General features: G+C 43.7%; 2 protein-coding genes across 6 annotated transcripts in view; one reads left to right on the forward strand and one right to left on the reverse strand.

The window, feature by feature from the left end:
- MYL9 (myosin light chain 9) overlaps nt 1-16,933 on the reverse strand; it is an 86,785-nt gene that overhangs the window by 40,589 nt on the left and 29,263 nt on the right. The window contains exon 1 of one of the 5 annotated variants that reach the window (XM_063960336.1): nt 1,328-1,416. The exons of the other annotated variants lie outside the window; for them this stretch is intronic. The gene's annotated coding sequence lies outside the window, so the exon portion shown is untranslated. Of the gene's footprint in view, nt 1-1,327; nt 1,417-16,933 lie in introns of those variants that run through there. 5 annotated transcript variants of the gene reach the window in all.
- LOC135055829 (phosphatidate phosphatase LPIN3-like) overlaps nt 1,448-16,933 on the forward strand; it is a 178,418-nt gene continuing 162,932 nt past the window's right edge. Inside the window, exon 1 of the mRNA XM_063960331.1 lies at nt 1,448-1,465. The gene's annotated coding sequence lies outside the window, so the exon portion shown is untranslated. The remainder of the gene's footprint in view (nt 1,466-16,933) is intronic.

Raw genomic sequence — 16,933 nt, forward strand, 5'->3', positions numbered from 1 at the left:
ATGATAGTTAAAACCTTTGATATATTTGAAAGTTTCTAAGTCCAGCAGAGAAACATTCTCCAAATGAAGAAAAGCACGACATGAGGACATGCACTGAGACTGGAGGAGGGGAGGTTCAGGGGAAATTTGAGGAAAAATTACTTCACAGAAAGGGTAGTGGACATGTGGAATAGCCTTCCATCAGAGGTGGTAGAGGCTAAGACAGTAGAGCAATTTAAACATACATGGGATAGACATAAGGATATCCTTACAAAGAAATGAGGATCAAATAAGGTTTGATATTAAAAAAAAAAAAGTGCAGACTACATGGGCCAAGTGGTTCTTATCTGCCATCAAATGTTTCTATGTTTAATATTGGTCTTACATTTATAGAAAGTTTATGCTTTTAGTACTGACTTCTAGGGTTAATTATCAAAGCGACATAAAATTGTGAGAGAAAGTACTAGCTAATCAGCTTCTACCTTACATTTTATAGGCTGCGTTTGAAAAATGATAGTTAGAAGCTGATTGGTTGGTACTTTATGTCTCACAATTTTATCTCTCTCCAAGCTTTAATCGCTAAGCCCCCTTAGTCCTCTCTTGAGCTTCTTATGATTCCTGTTCAGCTACTATTATCCAATAGTAATCAGACGACATTATTTTACGTTTATTTATATAGTGCTAGAATATTCTGGAGCACTTTGAGAGCAAACACATCAATAAAGCAACATTGGGCATAAGAGACAAATATGTAAGAGGGCCCTGCTTACAATGTACAAAATCAGGTTTTATCATAAGATTGTCATTTCATGTGGTCACACACATACAGTAGGTAGCCAAACCGGACAAGCTATCTGGGATGTTTGCTTTAATAGCTTATAGGCTCACACACTCTGCAATGTTGAGCCAAGTGCCTGATGTCAACTGAAATATTGTAGCTTTTGTCTATAAAAAATGGTTAAATTATACTTTTACTGTTTGTGAAATACATCTTTCCAATGAATTGTAAAGCAAATTAAATTAATAAAAAAAAAAAAAAAAAAAGTTGAAAAAAACTCGTGCTAGATTCTTTCCGAAGGCAAATGAATACATGTAAAATGTAATTAGTGTAACTGAAGAGTACCCTGTTAATGATTAAATACAGCGCAGAGTTGAAATCCCCTAAGGGTATTTGCTTCCTCACACTGAGATATACTGTAGTTCCATTAATATTTTCCTTTTACTGAAATCTAGCAAATATATAGTAATATGTATCTCTAATTCCTGTGTCGCCTGTAAACCTTATCTGTGCAGCTACAGCCATACAATATCTGTTTTTCTATGTATCTATGAGATTCTCTTTACTTACCGATTTGTGTGTGTGTGTCTCTGTGTCTCACTTCCAGTATGAGCAGTGCAGTGGGTGTGACTTCTATGAGATCATTAGAGGCAGGTAAAGGGAGGGACCCAGGAAGATGTAGGTCAAAGTATAAGGAGCACAGACAAGGTAAGCTTTTATATACAAGGGGCTGGGGTGCGGCAGCAGGTATAAAGGGTTCTTTATTATGCTATGGTTTGCGGCATTACTACATCTGTTTTTGTTCAAAACATTTTATCAAAGATAATATTTGGTGATGAAAAAGCCACAATCTATATTATATAGTAGGAGACTTTAGAACAGTTTGTCTCTGCACCTTGCTCTTACTCAGAGTCTATGCTAATATACATTGCTGCCGTAGCTTTATCTCATGAGACAGCATGCTAGATAGAGACTGTCAGGTAATGTACTATAGGAGGGTATTCCATCATGTCATAGCTTAGTCCATTCAGACAATGTTCACAGCTGGTCTCCTGTCACATTTTAATTTCCAAACTTATTTAGAGGGCTATTTCTCAAAGCTTGGAGAGAGATAAAATTGTGAAAGATAAAGTACCATCAACTTAGCTACTAATTTAAATGTTACAGGCTGTGTTTGAAAAATGACAGGAGCTGATTGGTTGGTTATTTATTTATGTATTATTTATGTATATCTTGCCAAGCTTTGATAAATACTCCCCCCACTAATGCATTTCCAAAATAATCTGGATATTTACACTGGTTTTCATGCATCGTTACTGTAGTTACATAGTGTTTTACAGATTCTGCTCACCACTTTTAGCAATTATGCCAAATAGGGTTTTTTTTTCACAATGGCCACACATCATTATCATGAATTATCCTTATTAGAATGGTCAGGTAACCATTTCTGATGCTGTAGGTAGCAGCATGCCAAATGTGATATTTGTAAATTGAAGACACCTACTGCACGCAAGCCTTAGGGTATTTATCAAAGGTTGGAGAGAGATAAAATTGTGAGAGATAAAAGTACCAGCCAATCAGCTTCTGCCTTACATTTTACTGACTGGTTTTGTTTTTTTTGTTAGTTAGGAGCTGATTGGTTGGTACTTTTATCTCTCACAATTCTCTCTACAAATTTTGATAAATACCACCTTAATCGTAAAGGGCTGGCGTTGGGGGTGAATAGATAAAATACAAATGTACTCTGGGTCACTCATAAAATGTGCTTCAAATGTATATAACAAGATCAACTATGCCTACAAGTACCCTGTATTCATGGTGGTTTGTTACATCTGTTTATACCTGCTGCAGTCATCTGCTACATGAGAACAAAATAGGCTTTAAAAGGCAGTTGTACATTAACACTTTTTTTAATGGATGGTAGGGTTGGAAAGTTATATCCCTATTTTCTTATCATATAAAGTACTATTCAGTTCCCTGGGATGTGCGCCCAAGATGCACAACTGCGCACAGTGCTGTAGATTACAGTACCCCATCAAGGGACAATTGGGGCTGCTGGTGGTCACAAAGTGTCACCGTTCCAATGGCATTCTGACTGCAGTACATGGATATTGCTGATTTATGAATCACCTCCTAAATAAATGTCACATTTATATACACATTCGCTTACAATACACATCAAATTGTTAGAATTTTGACAAGCATGTTGTTAAATATTATCATTTATTTATATAGCACTAGCATATTGCAGTGTACGACAACTAATTCATACAAAATGGAAATTATAACTTAATGAAACATTTTGTGTTCAGTCCCTTTTAACTTTTTGCTCAGATCAAAAGGGATAATAAAGAGAATATACAACTTGATTTTATCCAAGCAAATGATCAAGACATACAGGGGCTGACTCTGAGATGGACATATCTGCGGCCAATTTTCCATAAGGCTGCCATAGCCATACAGTGGCATTGTTACTTCTTTTTTTCCTGCTACCGATTCCTCTGCCTATGCAGCCAAGTATCTGACTTGCCTTTCTCATTGCTTTGTTATATTGCTTCCCTGCCTTTAAGTCACTTGAAATAGTGACTCCTAAAGCCCTTTCCTCCTTAGTAGTTTCCATTATAGTACCCTTGATACTTTTTTTTTTTGAGACCCAAATACATGATTTTACATTTTTTAGCATTAAACTGTAGTTGTCACGTTCTTGACCATTCCTCAAGGCTACCTAGATCAGCAATCATTTGTTTTACCCCTCCTGGTATGTCTACCCTGTTACATATCCTTGTGTCATCTACAAAAAGCCATACTTTCCCTTCAATACCATTTGCAATGTCACCAACAAAAATATTAAAGGGCACTGGTTCAAGTACAGATACCTGGGGTACTCCACTGGTAACATTTCCCTTTATAGAATGCACTCCATTTACTACAACTCTCTGTTTCTTATCCTGCAACCAAGTTCATAACCATTTATCTGTCTTACAAACCAATCCCATGCTTTCAAGGTTTGTTTTTTTTTAGCAATGTGCAATGTAGGACAGTGTCAAATGCCATACTAAAGTCTAGGTATGCTACATCTACGCCCCCCTCCCTTTATCTATTATTTTAGTCACAAAGTCCAAAAAGTCGTTTTTTGCCATGATCTACCACCAGTAAATCCATGCTGTTTGGGGTCCTATAAGTTGTTTGATTTAAGATATTACACAACTTTCTTTTAATAGGGTTTCCATTACTTTCCCGGTATCCGGATGGTGGGTCAACAGTCAATAGGTCGACCACTATTGGTTGACACTGGCAGTCGACGCAGGAAAAGGTTGACATGACTTTTCATAAAAAAAATATATATATATTTATATATATATATTTTTTTTTTCTTAAATAAAACTTTTGTATACTTGACCATACACGTGGACTAAGATTGGGAATAGTAACCTGTACTGGGAGCAGCGGTAGCAGAGCGAGGCACCTTGCCTGCATGCAAGTGACGCAGTACACTAATTGGGGTTCTTGAACATGTTATGCAAAAAACGACACTATATTTTTTTTTAAATGTCATGTCGTAATTTGTGTCGACCATTTTAATGTGTCAACCATTTGCCTGCGTCGACCATGTCAATGTTAACCAATAGTGGTCAACCCATTGATCCATAACCACTTTAAGTACTACTGATGTAAGGCTTACTGGTCTGTAGTTACTTGCTTCGACTTTGTGCAGTGGTACTCATTTGCTCTTTTCCAGTCCTCTGGAATTACATCTGTAGCTAGTGACCGGTTGAATAATGGTGCTACCAGAACCTCTTTAAGCTCTTTTAGTATCCTTGGATGTATCCCATCCCATTGTGAAATATGGTGCAATACTGTTTCCATATAAAGATATTTCTCATACGTCCTAGAGGATGCTGGGAACTCCAAAAGGACCATGGGGTATAGACGGGATCCGCAGGAGACATGGGCACTTTAAGACTTTAAATGGGTGTGAACTGGCTCCTCCCTCTATGCCCCTCCTCCAGACCTCAGTTAGATTCTGTGCCAAGAGAGACTGGACACACACCAGGGGAGCTCTCCTGAGTTTCTCTGAAAAAATACTTTTTTTAGGTTTATTGTTTTCAGGGAGCACTGCTGGCAACAGGCTCCCTGCTTCGTGGGACTGAGGGGAGAGAAGCAGCCCTACTTCTGTGAGTTAAAGGCTCTGCTTCTTAGGCTACTGGACACCATTAGCTCCAGGGGGTCTGATCACTTGGTATAGCCTAGCTGCTCGTTCCCGGAGCCGCGCCGTCGTCCCCCTCACAGAGCCAGAAGAAAGAAGATGGGTGAGTAACCGAAGCAAAGAAGACTTCATTACAGACGGCAAAAGCATTCAGTCTCGGAGGTACCGCGCAGCGGTCGCGCTGTGCGTCATTGCTCCCACACACAAGCGGCACTACATGCGTGCAGGGCGCAGGGGGGGGCGCCCTGGGCAGCAATAATACCTCACATTGAGCCTGGCAAAAGTAGTATACAGTGCTTAGGCACTGTATACAGACCCCCGCCAGTATTTAAAAAAAAAAAGTAGCGGGACATAAGCGCGCCATGAAGGGGGCGGGGCTTGGTCCTTCCAGCTCGACTCAGCGCCAATTTCTCTCCACTGTGAGCTGCAGAGACGCTGGTCCTGGCCTCCGACACTTCTGTCACAAGTAACAGGGTGTTAAACGGGGGGGGGGGGGGCACGGCAAGATTTGGTGTTGATTATTATTCTAAACAGCGCTGACTGGTCTGGGGCATTATTATATGCTTTCAGACCGGGTGGGGCGCTGGGTGTGAGCTGGCAAACTCCCTCTGTGTTTTCTCTGATAGGCCTTATTGTGGGTCTGTCCCCTATAGCCGGTGTGATAGTGGTGTCGGTACGAGTGTCGACATGTCTGAGGCTGAAGACTCTTCCCAGGAGGAGGCTGGTGTGGGGACAGAACAGTGTGGGGGAGTAAATCTGTCGGCACCGCCAACTGTTGATTGGGTAAATATGTTGAGTGCCTTGAATACAAATGTGGCTTTATTAAATAAGAGCTTGGATAAATCAGAGGCTTAGAACCAAACATGGAGACAATCCATGGAAGATGCTTTATCCCAAATGCTGTCTTCCTCAGGGTCACAGAAACGGCCATTTACCCAGATAGCAGACACAGATACCGACACGGATTCGGATACCAGTGTCGACTATGGTGATGCCAGGTTGAATCCTAAACTGGCTAAGAGCATTCAGTACATGATTGTGGCAATAAAAGAAGTGTAACATATCACGGAAGACCCTGCTGTTCCTGAGACAAGGGTCTGTATGTTTAAAGGAAAGAAACCTCCGGTAACGTTTCCTCCCTCTCATGAACTGAACACTCTTTTTGAAAGGGCTTGGGAAAATCCTGACAAATAAGTTGCTGATTCCCAAGATAATTATTATGGCATACCCGTTCCCCTCTGAGGATAGGAATAAGTGGGAGTCAACCCCCAATGTGGACAACGCTCTAGCACGGCTGTCCAAGAAGGTGGCGCTTCCGTCCCCTGACACAGCGGCCCTAAAGGATCCTGCGGATCGGATCGTAAGCAGGAAACTACTTTGAAATCTATTTACGCCACTATGGGTACGCTGCTCAGACCTGCCGTAGCATCGGCATGGGTGAGTAGTGCAATTGAAAAGTGGGCAGATAACTTGTCATCTGACTTGGACACCCTGGATAGGGATAGCATTCTTTTGACACTGGGTCATATCAGGGACGCTGCAGTCTATCTAAGGGAGGCTGCAAGAGATATTGGTCTCTTGGGATCAAGGGCCAATGCCATGGCAATCTCAGCCAGGAGAGCGTTATGGACTCATCAATGGAATGGTGATGCGGACTCTAAGAGGGCTATGGAGGCTCTGCCATATAAAGGTGGTGTTTTATTTGGCGAGGGCCTCGCGGACCTGGTATCTACAGCTACCGCGGGTAAGTCATCTTTTCTACCGTATGTCCCTGCACAACAAAAGAAAACGCCTCTTTATCAGATGCAGTCCTTTCGGTCTAATAAATTCCAAAAAGGACGAGGGTCCTCCTTCCTTGCTGCTAAAGGTAGGGGAAGAGGAAAAAAGTTGCCGGCTGTGGCAAGCTCCCAAGAGCAGAAGTCCTCGGCCGCTCCCAAATCCACCGCATGATGCTGGGGCTCCACTGCTGGAGTCCGCACCGGTGGGGGCACGTCTTCAACTCTTCAGTCAGGTCTGGGCTTGTTCGGCCCTGGATCCTTGGGTGCTAGAAATAGTGATCCAGGGATACAAACTGGAGTTTCAAGACGTGCCCCCTTACCGATTTTTAAAAATCGGACTTACCAGCTTCTCTTCCAGAAAGGGAGGTAGTATGCGCTGCGATACAAAAGCTGTGTCTACAGCAAGTTATTGTCACGGTCCCCCCGTCACAACGGGGAGAAGGTTTTTATTCAAGCCTGTTCGTGGTCCCGAAGCCGGATGGCTCGGTCAGACCGATTCTGAACCTAAAATCCCTCAATTTCTTTCTAAAAAAATTCTAATTCAAGATGGAATCTCTCCAAGCAGTGATCTCCAGTCTGGAAGGGGGGGGGATTTTATGGCGTCAGTCGACATCAAAGATGCCTACTTACATGTCCCAATATATCCTCCACATCAAGCTTACCTGAGGTTTGCTGTTCAGGATTGTGATTACCAATTTCAGACGTTGCCGTTTGGTCTTTCCACGGCTCCGAGGATTTTCACCAAGGTAATGGCGGAAATGATGGTGCTCCTGCGCAAGCAGGGTGTCACAATTATCCCGTACTTGGACGATCTCCTGATAAAGGCAAGATCAAAGGAGCAGTTACTAAGAAACGTTGCACTCTCCCTGACAGTCCTGCAACAACATGGTTGGCTCCTAAATTTGCCAAAATCACAGTTGGTTCCGACAACACGGCTGTCAGTCTTAGGCATGATCCTGGACACGGAACTGCAGAGAGTGTTTCCCCCAGTAGAGAAAGCTCTGGAAATCCAGTACATGGTCAAGGAGATTCTGAAACCGGCAAGAGTGTCGATTCATCAATGCACTCGGGTGCTGGGAAAGATGGTGGCGGCCTACGAAGCCATTCCGTTTGGCAGGTTCCATGCCAGGGTGTTTCAGTGGGACCTGTTGGACAAGTGGTCCGGGTCTCACCTACACATGCACCGGAAAATAAGCCTATCTTCCAGGACCAGAATATCTCTCCTGTGGTGGCTCCAAAGTTCTCATCTCCTAGAGGGACGCAGGTTCGGGATCCAGGACTGGGTTCTGGTGACCACGGATGCAAGTCTCCGAGGCTGGGGAGCAGTCACACAGGGGAAAAATTTCCAGGGAAAATGGTCAAGCCAGGAAGCTTGTCTGCACATATTCCAGAATGTTTAAGAGCCATCTACAACGGCCTTCTACAAGCGGAACATCTTCTTCGCGGTCTACCCGTCCTGATTCAGTCGGACAGCATAACAGCAGTGGCGTACATAAACCGCCGGGGTGGAACAAAGAGCAGAGTGGCGATGGCGGAGGCCACAAAAGTTCTCAGCTGGGCGGAAAAGCATGCAAGCGCTCTGTCAGCGGTCTTCATTCCGGGCGTGGACAACTGGGAAGCAGACTTCCTCAGCAGACACGATCTCCATCTAGGAGAGTGGGGTCTTCATCAAGAGGTCTTTGCAGAAGTGACAAGTCGTTGGGGAATTCCTCAAATAGACATGATGGCGTCTCGCCTCAACAAGAAGCTTCAGAGACATTGTTCCAGGTCGAGGGACCCTCAAGCCAGTGCAGTGGACGCCCTGGTGACACCGTGGGTGTTTCAGTTGGTATATGTGTTCCCTCCACTTCCACTCATTCCAAAGGTGATAAGGATCGTAAGAAGAACAAGGGTTCAGGCGATACTCATTGTTCCAGATTGGCCACGGAGGGCCTGGTATCCGGATCTTCAGGAATTAATTACTCATAGGAGATCCCTGGCCTCTTCCTCTAAGAGAGGACCTGTTACAGCAAGGGCCGTGCGTGTTCCCAGACTTACCGTGGTTGCGTTTGACGGCGTGGCGGTTGAACGCCAAATTCTAGCTCGGAAGGGTATTCCCGGTGAAGTCATCCCCACTCTGATTAAAGCTAGAAAGGAGGTAACGGCAAAGCATTATCACCGTATTTGGAGAAAATACGTGTCTTGGTGTGAATCCAAGAAGGCTCCTATGGAAGAATTTCAGCTGGGTCGTTTTCTCCATTTTTTGCAAGCAGGTGTGGATGCTGGCCTAAAGTTAGGCTCCATTAAAGTGCAGATTTCGGCCGTATCAATCTTTTTTCAAAAAGAATTGGCCTCCCTTCCAGAAGTTCAGACGTTCGTAAAAGGTGTGCTGCACATCCAACCTGGTGGCACCGTGGGACCTTAACGTGGTGTTGCAGTTCCTTCAGTCACATTGGTTTGAACCTTTACAGAAGGTTGAGTTGAAATTTCTCACTTGGAAAGTGGTTATGCTTTTGGCCTTGGCGTCCGCAAGGCAGGTGTCAGAATTAGCGGCTTTGTCTCACAAGAGCCCCTATTTGATCTTCCATGTGGATAGAGCGGAATTGAGAACTCGTCAGCAATTTCTGCCAAAGGTGGTTTCTTCGTTTCACATGAACCAACCTATTGTGGTGCCTGTGGCTGCTGAAGCCTTGGCTGATTCAAAGTCTCTAGATGTAGTCAGAGCTTTGCAAATTTATGTAGCCAGAACGGCTCGTATTAGGAAAACGGAGGCTCTGTTTATCCTGTATACTTCCAACAAACTTGGGGCTCCTGCTTCTAAGCAGACTATTGCACGCTGGATCTGTAATACAATTTGGCATGCTCATTCTACGGCTGGATTGCCGTTACCGAAGTCGGTGAAGGCCCATTCTACCAGGAAGGTGGGCTCATCTTGGGCGGCTGCCCGTGGAGTCTCGGCGGTTCAGCTTTGCCGAGCAGCTACTTGGTCGGGTTTAAACACTTTTGCTAAGTTCTACAAGTTTGATTACCCTGGCTGATGAGGACCTCATGTTTGCTCAATTGGGGCTGCAGAGTCTTCCGCACTCTCCCGCCCGGTCTGGAGCTTTGGTATAAACCCCATGGTCCTTTTGGAGTCCCCAGCATCCTCTAGGACATATGAGAAAATAGGATTTTAATACCTACCGGTAAATCCTTTTCTCTTAGTCCGTAGAGGATGCTGGGCGCCCGTCCCAGTACGGACTCTGTCTGCAGTACTTGTTAATAGTTATTGTTTATGTTACACAAACGTGTTTCGGTTAAGATCAGCCTGTTGCTGATTTTGGTTCATGCTGTTAACTCGTATTTGGTTGAAAGCCATGTTGTACGGTGTGTTGTGGTGTGAGGGGGTATGTATCTCACCCTTGTTTAACAAAAATCCTTTTCCTCGAAATGTACGTCTCCCTGGGCACAGTTCCTATAACTGAGGTCTGGAGGAGGGGCATAGAGGGAGGAGCCAGTTCACACCCATTTAAAGTCTTAAAGTGCCCATGTCTCCTGCGGATCCCGTCTATACCCCATGGTCCTTTTGGAGTCCCCAGCATCCTCTACGGACTAAGAGAAAAGGATTTACCGGTAGGTATTAAAATCCTATTTTTAATTTACATCACAATTTAAATTGTACTCTCCATAAAAGAATTAAAGCACTTCTTCACAACGCATTGCTTCAATAGAATAAAAAGCGTACCATGTTTAGCTCCTGGCAAAGAACAATAGAGTGAGCAAATGTTGGGAGGTTCCGGACACCCTCCTTCCTTCCTCCCTCCAAGCAAGTCACCAGCAGTCAACACACAGTAGGCTTTCAAGGATGCAGGTGAATAAACCACAAGAACGCCATCAACACGTTTCGAGTTGTTCCCAACTCTTCCTCAAGGCAGTATGGCCCGCACCTGCATGCATCCACATTTATACCCACATTTTTTAAGTGTTCATTTTCTTATACATTTTTCCGTATCTACAAATAAGGTAAAATGGTCTATATCGGAAGTTGGTGCAAACTTCAAACCTTTTTCTAACAATTTCTTTTCCGGTGATGTTAAAACCTTATCACTCACATTAAGGGGTATATTCAATTGAAGTCAGATCCATTCCGACATTCATTTGTCGGAATGGATCTGACCTGGGGTATTCAATGACATCTCAATTCGACTTTTCAAGTCGAATTGAGATGCGGGAGGGGATATGGGTGAGAGCCGTGGGCAGACGGGGGAGAGCAGCGCTACAGCAGCAGCTCCCGGTCCCTCCTCTCCGAAGTCCTCTGAAGTCCCCGCATCACAGCCGCCGCTGACGGCAGCGTCCACCCGGCTCCAGCAAGCGAGGTCGGAATGCACGGATTAGGGTGGAAGTGACATCATGTGGAACGCATGATGCACTTCCTATCGGGCGCGTGTGGAACAGTTCCGGTATGAAAGATAGATAGTGTCTAGTTAGACAGACATTAGGTCGACAGGGTCAAAAGGTCGACAGGGTCAAAAGGTCGACAGGGTCAAAAGGTCGACAGGTCAAAAGGTCGACGGGGTCAAAAGGTCGACATGAAAAAGGTAGACACCGTGTTTTTTGCATTTTTGTGCTTTGTGTGGATAGTTTTGTCATCTGGCACCCCAATTGCAGAAAGGCATTCGCTCGCCACGCTTCGGGCACGGTGGCTCGCTGCGCTCGCCACAAGGTTTATAACCAACTCTATGCCGACATGGATAGAGAAAGTATGAAATAATCCCAAAACATGTTAAATAAAAAAAAAAAACACATTTGTTTATATTTTTATGTCGACAATTATCATGTCGACCTTTTTACCATGTCGACCTTTTGACCTGTCGACCTTTTGACCCTGTCGACCTAATGTCTGTCTAATATTTGGTGTCTATCTATTGACTGTCTAACTAGACACTGTCTATCTACTAAACGGATAGGGTGTGGAACGCACAGCGCATCGATACCAATTTGCACGGTTTTTCCACAATATATGATGGGGTTTGCAATAAATAACATTAATGATATAAGGTGAATTGCTCTGTGGAGGGATAACTTTGAAATAATTTGATTTATCGTTTTTTGGATGTTTTTAAATAGTATTAAGAAACAGGAAGTGATCGCTGTATTAAGTGATATTGGATATATGAAATTGTTTTTTTTAAAAGATAATTTCTGTATACGTATCTGTGTTTTAAATGTACTGGATGAATTGATCATTATGTATTTTATATGAATTGTATAAAAATATAGGTTTATTGAGGAAGGTTAAGGAAGCACTTCCGGGTCAATTTTGGGGTATAGATGTGGATGCATGCAGGTGAGGGCCATACTGCCCTGAGGAAGAGTTGGGAACAACTCGAAACGCATTGGTGGTGGTCTTGTGGCTTATTCACCTGCATCCTTGAAAGCCTGTGTGTTGACTGCTGGCGACTTGCTTGGAGGGAGGAAGGAGGGTGTGTGGAACCTCCCAACATTTGCTCACTCTATTGCTCCTTGCCAGGAGCTAAACACAGTACGCCTTTTATTCTATTGAAACAATGCCTTGTGAAGAAGTGCTTTAATTCTTTTATGGAGAGTACAATTTTAATTGTGCTGTAAATTAAAATATCGTTATATGGAAACAGTATTGCACCATAGTTTCCTTCTTCTTCTTTTATATATGTGGATTGAGAAAACTCTACAAGCAATTTCCAATTTGGAGGAAAGTTTAATTTGGAGGAAGTTTAATTTTGGAGTTCAATTTCCTATTAAGGACAATTATTTTTAAGAAGATTGGACTTTGAATATAAGATCACCACATTTGAAATCTATGCGGTAGTGCCAGAGGTGTTTTTATCATTGTTTATTTTTCCGGGGAGCTTCCACAGAACACTGCTATAGGTTGTCCCTGATCCCGCGGGTCTGGCTTCATGCTGGGTTTCACTTTTGAGTGCTGCGCATGCACAGCATAAATAATCTTCAGAAGGAAACTTGAAGTGATGGCAGGCTGCTTGCTGACTTCACTGGTCAGGTGTTTCACATGTACAACATGAAGCCTTCACAGTAGACAGTCTAAGTGACACTGCTGCGGAAGAGAAAATTATCACTTCACAAAAAACTGACTTCGCAAAAGGACCAGTTATTTGGAAGTGATAATTTTATGATGGGGGCATAATGAATGCCCATCTGTCTTAAGTCTGATTATTCCTCCATTTGATTTTCTCCTTTCACTTATATACTTAAACAGTGGTCGAAGTGGGCCGGTATGCAACGGTATGGCATACCGACACTTTGCCACTGACCCGGAAGTTTTTTTTTTTTTCTAAACTAATAGCAGTGTGCAGACTGGAGTTGTGTAGCCACCACCGCTGGAGCCCGGCCCATGAAACTGGGACCTCCCTCTCCTCTAGCCCCACCATGTCCCCGCTATAAGGGAGCGGTGAGTGCCTTTTTGGGGGTGTTGGGGGGGTTAAACCTGGAGTAACGTGTGTCAAGGTGCTGTACCTGGAGTAACGCGTGTCAAGGTGCTGTACCTGGAGTAACGCGTGTCAAGGTGCTGTACCTGGAGTAACGCGTGTCAAGGTGCTGTACCTGGAGTAATGTGTGCAAGGGGCCATTGGCATAATGTGAATTTTGGCTCATACCGTGGGAATTTTGGCTCATTCCATGTTGCATAATATGAGTTTTGGCTCATTCCATGTGGCATAATGTGTAAGGGGCACCAGTACTAGATAGTATAAGGGGTCCTACTATTGTGGTGCATAATGTGTATAACGGGAATATGGTGAGGTACACTACACTTAAGACTATGCCCCTTTTAGTGGCCACGTCCCCTTTTCCGGAGCCCGCGTGCGCCTTCACAGCGTGCATAATTACAACCTGCACTTTTCCAAACCCCAACTTCAAAATTTCCACTTCGACCACTGTACTTAAAAATAAGTTTTGCCCTCTTTATCTACTGACTGGGCCATTTTCTCCTCAGCTTCTGCCTGTGCACACCTGATCACCTTCTTAGCCTTCTTCCAACTGGCAAGATACACCTGTTTGTCATTATCTTGAGTCTGCTTATACAGTATTTCCTAAAGGCCATCTTTTTTGCTTTCACACGAGTTGATACCTCTTTTGTAAACCACACCGGCTTCCTTTTCCTGACCCTTTTGATACAAAAGGTCTGTTGCTTGCAGTATTGCACTTTTTAGTTTTTCCCACCTCTCCTGCACTCCTTACAAGATGGAACAGTTCCATGCATCTCCAAGGTTGCCGTCCCCAGTAACCACCCCGAAATACCCATTTCACAGAAAAATTGGCCCAATCAATCCGTCTGCACTTGCAATCTCTGTCCATGTGCATAAGGCTAATCACATGCGCAGTCAACCATTTCTTTTTATAGAGCATGAGCACCAAACCCATTTGCAATTGACTAGACCACTGTATAGCCTCGTATACACGGGGGAGATGTGTGCTGAGTGATCTAGCACAGACCGCTCAGCACACATCTCTCACCCCCACTCAGCACACAGCTGAGGGGGGTTCTTAATTGACTCAGCGGTGAAATGAGCGACCTACTAGATTTGGCATGCATGTATACCAAATCTAGAGTCAGAGATAGCGACGCGCGGGGCCGCGCACCGCTATCGCTATGGGCATACACAAGGAGAGATCCGTGCTTCATTTCTAAGCAATCTGGTCAGATTGCTTAGAATTTAAGCACGTATCTTTCAGTGTGTACCCCCCTTATGTTGTTTGCATCTAATCTGTAATGTCCATACTGTGAATAATCATAAAACAGGCTCAAGGAGTTCTGGGAGTTTATCTACTGTACAGTGTACTGAGTTCCTGTACGCATATTATAGATGGACAGGCATAGACATAGTGGACACTGGACAGAATGTCTGGAATCTGGAGGGAGGGGGGTGGAAGAGGTCAATGAGGGAACTGCGTATATGTGACTGAGATGTTTACAATAGATTACATTGTAATCTATTTACAACAAAGAGTTCTTCATGAAATATTCTACACTGAATGACCGTTCATTTCAAATTACCTTGCAATTTATATCATTATCTGAATAGTTTATTTTATTCTTACACTTACATAGCTTTCTCACTACAAGTGGGTTTACATGTTTTTATCATTTCTTTACCTCGTTTTTGTTTTTTTTAGGGTTCGTTTAATGCATATTAAGATGTTTTTCTTTTTAAATGTAATTGAGATCTTTATGGCTTAATTCATTAACCACTGAATGGACTTTTTTTTTTCTTCTTCCCAAAAACTGCTCAGAAAATGTAGTTTTTTTTAATGTGTGAATTAGGTGTAGAACGTGTATGTAACCTGGGGCCTAATTAAGACCTGATCGTAGTCCGCCCTGTATGTCACAGAACACGTTTCCACTGCTCCGCAGTCCAGTGCTAGTGTGCCTTACGCCACTCCATCCGACGCTTGTCATTGGACTTGGTGATGTGAGCATGCAGCTGCTCAATCATAGAAACCCGTTCCATTAATTCCCGCTGCACAATTTTTGTGCGCACATTAATGCCAGTGGAAGTTTGGCTCTCTTAATCTACAGAATCAACAGTGTTGGCGACTTTTATGCCCCATGCGCCTTAGCAGTTGATGACCCGGCTCTGTGATTTTTCGTGGTCTTCCGCTTCTTGCGGTTGTTCCTAAACGCTTTCACTTTCTAATAATATCACTTACAGTTGACCGTGGAATGTCCAGCAGGGATGAAATTTCAGGAACTGTCTTATTGCAAAGATGGTATCCTATCACAGTACCATGCTTGAAGTCACTGAGCTCTTCAGAACGACCCATTTTGTATAATAAATGTTTGCAAATGGAGACTGCATGGCTGGGTGCTTGATTTTATACACCTGTTGCAACAGGTATGATTGAAACACATGAATTCAATAATTACCAGGATTGGCCAAAAACTTTTGTCCATATAGTGATATTTATATTATACACAAACATACACCGTTATTTTTTCTTCTAATGGGATATACTCAAATAACTCTAGGAATATGTGTGGTTCCATATGGATAAGCTGCATAAAAGGGCACTGAACATCCAACAGCGAGCAGGAATATAACAAGTATGCTGTTTTTTCAGCAGATAGGCTAGAAAATTGTTGGCAAAACATTGCAGTAACATGTGCTTGCTGTCATTAGCCAACTATAATGCATGGGGCCCTTTGTGGGAGAGAAGCTTCCCAACTGGGAGAGCAGAGCGCAGTAAATAAGTATATGGGTGTTCGATCCTAACTCTTGTGTTTAGCAATTAAATAGTGAACACCAAATGTATAGTAGCTGAGGCTGATGGATTCAGGATCCTCACATACTCCATTCCACTCCCCCCCCCCCCCCCCCCCCCTTCCCTCCGTCATAGGTGCTTGAACAGCGAGCTCACTTCTCTTTCAGCTGTCAACACCACAGGAATGCAATTACATTCCAATAAGGTGAATTAAATAAACCATGCAAAATACTAAGGAGGTGCACCATTACATACAAATATGTACATTTTATGTGTTAATAATTAATTGCTAAAGTACAATTACTTCTCATATAACACAATATATAATAAATATTTTGATGACATTAGATCAAACCTATATTTCAGTTAGTGCATGAAGATGCTGTTAGACTCTGCGATCTGACATTCGCCCAATGATATGTTAACCACAGTGCAGAGTTAGGTATACATAAACTTACTGGGTGGTCTTCAGTTTGCTGGCTGTCGGGATCCCGGCGCACAGTATACCGGCGCTGGAATTCCGACACCCGGCATACCGACACCTTTACTCCCTCTTGGGGGTCCACGACCCCCCTGGAGGGAGAATAGATAGTGTGGTGCGCGTAGCATGGTGAGCGCAGAGTGGCGAGCGCAGCGAGCCCACAAGGGGCTTATTTGCACTCACCCAGCTGTCGGTATTCCGGCGGTTGGGATTCCGGCGCCAGTATGCTGGCCGCCGGGAGCGCGGACGCCGGCATACCATACTACACCCAGACTTACCATACCATCCCTTTAAACCAGGATGCTCATGGATTGCATAGGATCTGTATTTGAGGCAGTTAGGTGGGACATCCTGTGGCTCTGCTGCTGATCTGTATCTGTGTGTGAGTTGTGTGTCTGCTGCTCACCCTGAATGCTGCTAGGAGAAGGGCTGGACCTCCTAAGAGATAAATATCCTTTTAGGAAACCATTACAGCACCACCTTAAAAAGACCCT

This window comes from Pseudophryne corroboree, chromosome 3 (assembly GCF_028390025.1).
Source record: "Pseudophryne corroboree isolate aPseCor3 chromosome 3, aPseCor3.hap2, whole genome shotgun sequence".
Lineage (NCBI taxonomy): Eukaryota > Metazoa > Chordata > Amphibia > Anura > Myobatrachidae > Pseudophryne > Pseudophryne corroboree.